Source organism: Dermacentor albipictus, chromosome 10 (assembly GCF_038994185.2).
Source record: "Dermacentor albipictus isolate Rhodes 1998 colony chromosome 10, USDA_Dalb.pri_finalv2, whole genome shotgun sequence".
Classification (NCBI taxonomy): Eukaryota; Metazoa; Arthropoda; class Arachnida; order Ixodida; family Ixodidae; genus Dermacentor; species Dermacentor albipictus.
In genome coordinates, this window is record NC_091830.1 from 37,974,759 (window position 1) to 37,984,303 (window position 9,545).

At 51.3% G+C, this 9,545-nt stretch overlaps 1 long non-coding RNA gene across 1 annotated transcript; it reads right to left on the reverse strand.

Moving 5' to 3' along the window:
- Positions 1 to 4,250: 4,250 nt before the first annotated feature.
- LOC135911851 (uncharacterized) lies at positions 4,251 to 9,108 on the reverse strand. Its single transcript, XR_010567474.2, has 3 exons — positions 8,904 to 9,108; positions 8,110 to 8,201; positions 4,251 to 4,552 (listed from the first exon to the last, which is right to left on the reverse strand). It is a non-coding gene; the product is annotated as an uncharacterized lncRNA (long non-coding RNA).
- Between the last annotated feature and the right edge of the window lie 437 nt (positions 9,109 to 9,545).

The following is a 9,545-nucleotide window of genomic DNA, read 5'->3' on the forward strand; positions in this document are numbered from 1 at the left end:
GTTAATATGAAAGGTCATTATACCAAAATCCCCAGAATTAACAATTCCGTGCATCAAGCCATAAGTGCGTAAGTTTTGACTGTGTGGGCCATCCACAAAAACTTTAGAGTTGGCCCTCTGCCTATTCTGTTGCTATTTTTCATTGACTCGGCCACCATATACCACCAAAGCACCGCGGCGCACATGACAGAGACGCTGTCGACAAAACCACAGACAAGCTTCCAGACGCCTCCAAAGCACAATGTTCTTTTTAGAGCGCAGCTCTTTGGCGTCCGTTCCTGGGTTTCGCGTCGTCGTCGGCGTCGTCGTTGTCGGCGTTGTCGTCGGCCTCGTAACCAGCTCACCGACGAATCTGCTCCGCCGCCGCCGCGCATGCGCGCTGTCGGCTCTCCGGGCGAGGGAGGATGATGGAAGGGAGGAGGAGAGACTGTGGAGGAGGGCTGGCTACACAAATGGCTCTTTGGCGTCCGTTCCTGGGTTTCGCGTCGTCGTCGGCCTCGTAACCAGCTCGCCGACGAATCTGCTCCGCCGCCGCGCATGCGCGCTGTCGGCTCTCCGGGCGAGGGAGGATGATGGAAGGGAGGAGGAGAGACTGTGGAGGAGGGCTGGCTACACAAATGGCTCTTTGGCGTCCGTTCCTGGGTTTCGCGCCGGCGTTGTCGTCGGCCTCGTAACCAGCTCCGCCCCCCTTTCATCCCCCCAGCGCTAGCAGCGACCGACTGATACCGCTTTCGTGAGTCCGCTACCGCACTCACGAAAGACGTCGTGCACTTCCTGCAACTCGCATTAACCGTCCATCGATCCACACCGATGTTAGTAGTGGGGGACTTTAATGTTGACTGTAGTGGATCCGATTCCGCCGCCGCCGCCGCCGCCGCCGTGAGCGTCTGCACAACGAGCGGATGTTTATGTTCGCGGCGCCGGCCTCCTCGGCGTGGAAGTCACGTACAATAAAGTTTCAGTTTCACCGCCGCTCGGCTGCTCGCCGGTCGCTCTCAAAGTTCGTTCTCTTCTCTCTGCGCGCGTCTGTCTATAGCGGACGCATTTCGCGCCCCTATAGCTTCTGCTGGGGAAGGGAGCCGAGACCATTCACCACTCCCCCTAGAGCGTCGTCGGCGCCCACAGGCGAGTCCGGGCCCGAGTTGTCCGAGCCAGCGCTCGAGCCGTTCTCGGCGGGGCTGCTCTGGCTGTCCTGGCTCGACTCTTGCAGAGCATGCTGGCCTCCGACGGCGAGGTCCGAATCACTGTCCTGCCGTCTGCGTTTCGCCTGCGGTTCAGATTCCTCCAAATCGACCATGTCCCGCCTGTGGACGGGTTCCGTTGACGAATGCGCCCTGAGGCGGGACATGGTCGATTTGCACTCCCCACTTGTTCCCCGCCCGATTCTCCCCCATCCGTACCCTGCCCCGTGAGCAAGCACGTGTCCTGGGCATCAGCGCGACAGCAGCGACCTTTGTATCTACGGGGGGGAGCCCTGTAGTGGATCCGATTCCGCCGCCGCCGCCGCCGCCGCCGCCGTGAGCGTCTGCACAACGAGCGGATGTTTATGTTCGCGGCGCCGGCCTCCTCGGCGTGGAAGTCACGTACAATAAAGTTTCACCGCCGCTCGGCTGCTCGCCGGTCGCTCTCAAAGTTCGTTCTCTTCTCTCTGCGCGCGTCTGTCTATAGCGGACGCATTTCGCGCCCCTATATTGACATAAAGACAAACAGCAATTTCCTAACACTTATGCGGGAGAACATCCCGTTCCTCTCGCTCGTAACGCGTCCCACGGCTGTGACAACCTCGCGAGGCACTTGTATAGATCTCGTCTTTGAGAATCCAGCATTGGTGTACCAAGTCGAACATATATCAGTCTATTTCTCCGACCACAAAGCTTCCTTCATGACTGTCAAGAACTGTTAGTGGAGTCTTTGTTAAAGGAATACGTGTGAAAAATAAAAAAAAATTCTGTGATAGCGCATACATGTGTTGCTCGATTTCTTTGCCTCAATCTATCGAAAAGGTGAAACAGCTTATTTGCTGCGCTCAAATTTCGCATTAGGAAGTAACGTAATCGTCGGTAATTTTTTTTCTTCTTTTCTTTTTTGTCACTTTCATTGCCGCATGCGGTCACAAAACCTATTAAGTCGTCACCTCCAAAAAGAACAAAAGAAACATTTGTGGTCTCCTCGCTACGCTCACGGCGCGCACGCTCCGATTCCGCGCGCGCCGGACGACCACCGCGGGTTCGAGCACTCCGAGGCGCCATGCGTGCAGGGCACCGCGTCCGCGCCTGCTCCGGCCCGCTCCGTGTGCCGACGCGCAGCAGCGCGTACGCGCCCCGCCGGCCCCAGCTTAGGCGGAAGGCGAGACCGCGCGCGCAGCAAGGGAGACCGTAGGCAAAGCTCTCGAGAAGCCAGAAAGTACATTTATTAAACTGGGAGTCAATACAAACATCAATTTTAACGTCCCGTCCGAATCTGAAGCTAGTTACACAAAACATGGCCGAATGGTCGCCGGTGGCCACTAACGGCGCACCGCGACAGAGAGAGAACAAAGAAACGAGGACCAAAGAAAAAAGAACCGCAGCAGTAAGAAGTTGCCTATTCTTCGGTCAGCGCCTGCCATCGCGCGCCCCACAGCAGAGAAAAGGGAAGTAGAAAGAAACGACAGACGAACAGACGGGGGCACCATCGGCAGACGCTGCCTCAGGACATCGAGACGACGGAAGAGTGCGCGCGCGCCCACCGATGCCGGGACCCCGACGAGCCGAAGTAACCATCGGCCGGCGGCGGACAAAGGGGGCCGCCGCCGGCAGAGAGGAACACGTACGCACCTTCAGACGCCCCGATGTGGTCTCCCCGGGACCCGACTTGCGCACGCTTACCCGGAGTGCACGCAAGCAGGGCCCGAATCCCGCCAAAATGTTAGCCAATGGCGAAAGCCTGTTGACCTTCATGTGGGCGGGATGACAGCAGAGCGACAGTGTTTTATGACCCGCTGCCACCCCGTCCAGGCAGGGAGGAGAGGGACACGGAGCCCCCCTCTCTAAAGGGACTAAAGTCAGAGGACTAAATTGTGCCGCTGATCCCAACCGTCGACCGTTACCTTGCAAGGACGAACACTTAGTCCCACAAATTTGCGCACGACACTTTGCCTCTGCACACGGCACGCACGGTGGATTAACCGTTGATCCAAAGGTCCAACGGCTACCGTTAGTCCCCTTTTCCCCGTTTTCGGCTTAGAGTGTACAGGGTGGCAATGGGACTGCCACAGTCCACCAGCACACAGCGTCTCCTCCAGCTTCAAGAATACAACACCCTCACAGAGCTGGTAGAGGCACACAAGGCTCCACAGATACGCCGTCCTTCTCGCACCAAACACAGCCGTTACATAACAACGGGTGACATTACAAGGGGGTGAGCCAGGGGTGCGCTTTATCCCCACTGCTGTTCATGATGTACATGGTTAGGATGGAAAGGGCGCTGGAACGAAGTAATATCGGGTTTAATCTATCATACAAACACGCGGGTACAGTAGTAGAGCAGTGGCTTCCACGTGTATTATATGCGGACGACACTGTGTTGGTAGCTATAAAGCAAAGTGATTTGCGACGTCAGGCTAATATCTGTGGTTAGGAAGGTGAGAATTTAGGGTCGAAAGTTGGTGTTGGAAAATCAGGTGGTATGGTATTAAATGAAAACAGTGAACAGACAGTGGCAATACAGGGCGAGGAAATACCTCGGGAAAGAAATATAAATGCCTCTGTATATAGGTAAACGAAGGCAATAGATATATGGAAACGCAGGAAAAAATCAATAACAATAAACGGAAGAGAAATGATGCCATAATGAAACACAGAGGGCTCTGGGAATACAATAAATACGAGGTGCTCCAGGCTATGTGGAAATGTGCAATGGTACCAGGACTTACTATTGGAAATGCGACTGCTTGCTTGAAATCGAGGGCACAAACACGACTCGATGGACGAACAACGGCACGAACAGCACGAACAACAGGGACACTTCGTACTGGGTGCTCAGGAGAAGATTACCAATGAAGCTGTGCAGGCTGATACGTGCTGGACTAGTTTTGAAGTGAGGGAAGCTCACATTTTAATTGATTATGAAGAACGACTGAGAAATGTGGAAGAAAATGAACGGGCTCGGAGAGTGTTGATGTATTTTTACAGTAAAAACGTTGATTCACATAGGAGGAAAAGAACTTGGAAGTTTAGATTCAGAATTTATTAATATAAGTTGGGTCACATTACAAGTATTTAGTATACAGAAGGAGGTCCCATAAGCGAAGTCTGTATCGGGTGCTTCTGTTGCGAACAGCGGCTCAAAGTGAATCATGAAGCCAGAACACTGCTGCAGGTGGCGGCGGCAGACGAGGCAGGCGCCCTGATTGTGTTCAGATCACTGTAAGCCGTTATCGCTCTTTAGCGCCTAACCCGTCCGCATCGAACCATACTTTGGCAGCAGCAGCCGCGTATCGCGCGGGCCTTTCCTCGAAAGCCGCCTGCGATGAAGACCGTCTCGCGTTGAAGGGAGACGCACAGGCCCCAATCTGGAAAGTGATTTGCGATGACAGCAGAGAGTGAGGCAAGTTGAGCTTCGTAAGCGCTGCGTCCTCGCCGCTTAGTTTGCGTTAAAGGGAAGCTGAAGCGGTTTTCAATTTCCATGAATTGCTGGGATTGGGAAGAACAGACCTAATAATTTACGGTTCCGAAATTTTTTTCTTCGTTTTGTTAATATAAGGGGCGGAAATCGCTTTCTAAATCACCCCCGCGGACACGCCCCCACCGCTTCCCGGAGCGCCGGGTGAGGAGGTTACCACAGGAGAGAACCGGCGAGAGTGACGTCACTGGCGGGGACCGAGCTGCCGGACCGGCGTGCTGGCATGCGCTGGCATGCCTCTTTCCGTCCTGCGCTTTACTGAACGACGCTACGAGAGATTTGCCGCCGCCGCCGCTCACGTTGGTTTTGCGATTTTCGTAAACTGTTCTTTCCTTCTGTGCTGCGTGAGTGCCTATAGCCAAGGGCGCCCAACATGCCCTCGTTCTGTGCAGCAAGCGGCTGCGCGAACACACGCGGGCGAGACGATGTGGTGTTTCACAGGTTCCCGAAGCACAAGAAGCTTGCAGCGCAGTGCGGTGAGGAGAGATAAGTTCGTGCCGACGAAATCAACTGTGCTGTGCTCGGACCATTTCCGCGATAGCTGGATAGCCTTACGACAAATGCGGAAACGCGTTGTTGCTAGCGTTGCTATACTCCGTTTCATACATCAGGTGCAACGCTGTGTCGGCTTGAGATAGATACTTCTTGCAGTGGCTGCGTTCGCACTTAGAAAAAGTTCGGTGTTCCTTGACCCGATTTTTGAGAAATCTTTTCATATATAAGCTCAGTTCTGAATGAAAAAAAAAGAATTTACCCATAGAAACAATCCGTGTACTTATACGGCTGCTAACACGTTCTTTTAAATCAATTTTCTTTTCGGCATTCTTTAATTGCAGCCCGTCGCGGCAGCTTCACGTGCATGCTCGCGCGAGCAAATGCCGCTGGCACGCTGCGAACCATAGACGGAAACGCGCGCAGTAATACATTTTGGTAACCGGACTTCGTGCGTAGCTTCCACAGCGTTGCACCTGAGGTATAAATTGGAGTATAGGCTTGCCTAGTGACATTCGACGTACGATTGCAGTTATCATGTTTACCACACGGCGGTGCTGAAACTGCCTAATATCTTTATGTCAACACTAGCATGGAGCGCGCATACCGATTCTTGATCGAGCCACAATCGCAAAGTCGTCGAACCATATTCTGAATATTGCACATATAATCCCCCTGACCCTCTCGATCTGGATGTGTATGATAGGCAACTTCCATGACTGTACCTCTCAGCACTGCATGTGCGCGCTTAGAAACGCGGCACTTATGTTCGCGAACGTGTATCAACGCTCAGAAAACCACGGGACTTCAGACAAGCAGCGGCAAGGTGCTTGACATCGCGGAATTGTACCCGTGTTTACAATCTAATGAGAAGTTAGTGCTTCGGCATTCTTCCAGCAGCAAGTTCCCAGTGACACTTTAGCGCATTTTTTCTCCCGTCATTGGAACGTGCAGCTACATGAAAAAAAAAAGCATACGTAACAGCTAAGATTTCCAGCGCGCGAGAAGGTGTACACATCGCTCTCGCTTTTGGCACACTCAACATCGTCGTTGCCGCCGTTGCCGCCATCGTTTTCCGTATCGGCTGTCGGTTCGAACATGTACGGCGAAAATACAAGCTGTCCGAGACAGCGAGAACGTTCCATAATGCTTACGACTCAGCTATGCAGCCAGAACTCTCAAACGTCGGCGCCGACCGGCGACTGCCGCCACTGACGTCACAGCGGCTCCGACCAATCACGGGCAACAACAGCGTTCGCGCGATACCCTGAGGCGCTGGAGCGCGTTTTCATGAAAAAACAGCCGCTTGCACTTGTTTCCGCCCTTTTTGAACGAGATATTCGTGTTCAGGGGACTCAAAGCTGTAGAATGCCGCAGAGAACTCATTTTTTTCGAAAAGTGTTTCAGCTTCCCTTTAAAGCGAGAGACCGCACGAAGGTGAATTCAGCCGCTGCTGCGGGCCCTATCGTGAAAGCGATCGTCTTATTGGAAGGACGGGTGGTTTTTTTTTCTCGTTCGGTAAGGAGATAAGTCGTCATTTAAAAAGAAAGATGGAAAAGCCCTTACAGACGGATGCGATCCCAATCGAGAAATGCAACGAAACGTTTGTCAGCTCGGTGCAGCCACATGTTACGATGCGGCGCATTGAACGTGCCCTTCACGTATTATCTTTGCCGTAAACGCTCGATTCAAGAACATGGCAAGCCTCTAATTTATACAAAATTCAATTATGGGGTGTTACGTGCCAAAAAGCACGATCTGATTATGAGGCACACCATAGTGGGTGCTCCGAGAATCTGGATCAGCTGAGCTAGGTTCTTTAACGTGCACCTAAATCTGAGTACATGGGTGTTTTCGCAATTTGCCCACATCGAAATGCGGCCGCCGCGGTCGGGATTCGGTCTCGCGACTTCGTCCTTAGCAGCCCAACATTATAGCAGCCTGTAATCATAAACAAAAAGTACCGGATGTCTTATGATAAAGCAAATTGCATATGACATATGGCACAAAGTTACTTATTCTGCTGCATTAGCGGAATGCGCCGAGGGTACTTGCACTGAAAAATCAAAATGGATAACTAATTAATAAAAAGTTCCAAAATCACATTTCGAGCTAACTACTTTAGCGCACATATTGCAATACACGAACTCAAGCGACCAATTTCGCAAGGCACATAACGCCTCGAGCAACTTTTGAAGCCAGCAGCAGTTCTGAGATACGCGCTGTCACAATTGAAATAAAAATTCACTGCTGTTCGGCTGATCTTTTTAAGGAAACCCATTTTATATATATAAGAAAAGTGATTTACGGAACACCAATGCATTTCGTCGCAATAACTGGGAACGCATGTCTCTAAATTGAAGTCATCCTCAGAACTCGTTTAAAATGGATATGACATTCAAAGTGAAATAAAAAAAGGAATTCAATTAGGAGCTATTACCAGGCAAAAACCATTGTCAGATAATGAGGCACGCAGTAGTGAGGCTCTCCAGATATTTCGACCACCTTGGGTTCTTTAACGTGCACCTACATCTAATGTACACGGGTGTTTCCGCCCCCATCGAAGTGTGGCCGCTGCGGTCCGGATTCGATCCCGCGACCTCCGTACTTAGCAGCTCAACACCATAGTCCCTTGGCAAACACGGCGGGTGACATTGAAAGAAACGGGCTAGAACACGTAAAATGCGACATGTGCAGTAAGGTAAGTCGTTTAAATGGCAATTAAAAATAAATATAATGCATACCTTAACATCATATTGTGATCCTGGCACGTCAAACTCCACATTTACTACGAGTTCGCCTAAAGTTTCGTCATCATGAGCCCGCGATTTTGAGCAGATTTAAATTTATGACTGGCTGTACGAACGCCGATACCAATTAACGCAGGCCAAACACAATTGGTGGGTCAAATGGGTGGCGCCATAGAAAATCATGCGCGAAATGGCGTTCTCTCACCTTCCTCCCGAGAATGCGACCATGAGCAGTCAGCCACGAAGATCGCAATATTTTATTAATGCCGCCCAGCAGTCAGACGATTGGAAGCGTGACTGTAAGTAGACCGAATGTGCAGAACACAGTCAAAAATCAAACAGGTGTGTGAAAGACAAGTTGCACAAGTTGAAACGAAACACGCTGACGTTACAACAACATTACGATAGGGGGCGGCAATAATTCTCGAACGGCGCTGCCGCGCCACCCTGATATTGATGAATAATAAAGGTGGCAAACAAATTACATTGGCTATGCGGTATGCCCGAACGCGTACGTAACACTAAATGCGCGAATAGAGGCCCAGTGGAAGTGCAAGGAAGGCAGTTTTATGTCGCGAAATAACCGACATTGGTTAAATCCTTGAAGTTTTCGGGCCGCGGGCAACACCCGCTGTGAAAAGCCTGTCATAAATAATTGCCTCTCCCTAATGTCACTCTATGTACAAGGGTACTAACTATCCCGTACGCATTGCACGGACTATGGATGGCCGCAATTAGGAATTATAGTTTGTCTATTAGCCCTCCATCTTGCAAGCGTGTCAGAATCACGGAGAAAAACATGAGAACGCTAAATATAGTCCCTCACAATGTGGGAAAAAAGTACTCATTTATCTGAGAAATTACATGTCTCAAGGTTAGATCGGACACCACGGAAACCTCACAGTGTACCGTTTAAGCGCGGCGCGCAAACGTGACATGTCCATGCGAAGGATATTTCGTGGTGACATCACAAATTAGGCACTTTCTTGTGCTACTCACTTTTTTTTTTGTCGACGAAACGCTGCATCGATAAGGCTGGATCCGCTTTCCGAGTCTAAGCGCGGACGCCTAACCCAAGGGTCAACAAGGGTCCTTCGTTAACGAGTCGAATAATAAAATGGAGAGCTTTCCTTGCGAGTTTTCTAAACCTAAACAAACAAAGGCGCCCGCCTACACAGGTGCCCAGACGAACCTACCGACTCCACCGGGCAGCCGGCTCCGCCACAGAACACCTATACAAACTTAGAGAAGGGAAACTGTACCTTCCACAGTGCTACGGAAATAAGCGTAGCGTTGGCGTCGTGAACTAAAGTATGTGACCACGGGTGGCGCTGTACAACAGGAAACGGAAACGGGGTTTTGCACACGCTTTACCAGGTGTTCTGTGGCTTTACTGGGTTTCTAGCTGCTGCGCTGGCTGCGCCTCGATCGTGCTCCCGCCAGTTTAGTTGCTGTGTAACAAACGTAGCGCCTATATTGAGTAGGCGCTACGTTTGCCACACAGCAACCAAACTGGTGGGAGCACGATCGAGGCGCAGAATACATGTAGCGCTGAGTCAAATCGAGTTAAGGCACACTCTGAACTGACTTTTAAGGGCATCCCGAGCGGTTTTTCGTTTATTACGCCGCCGTTACTCCGAG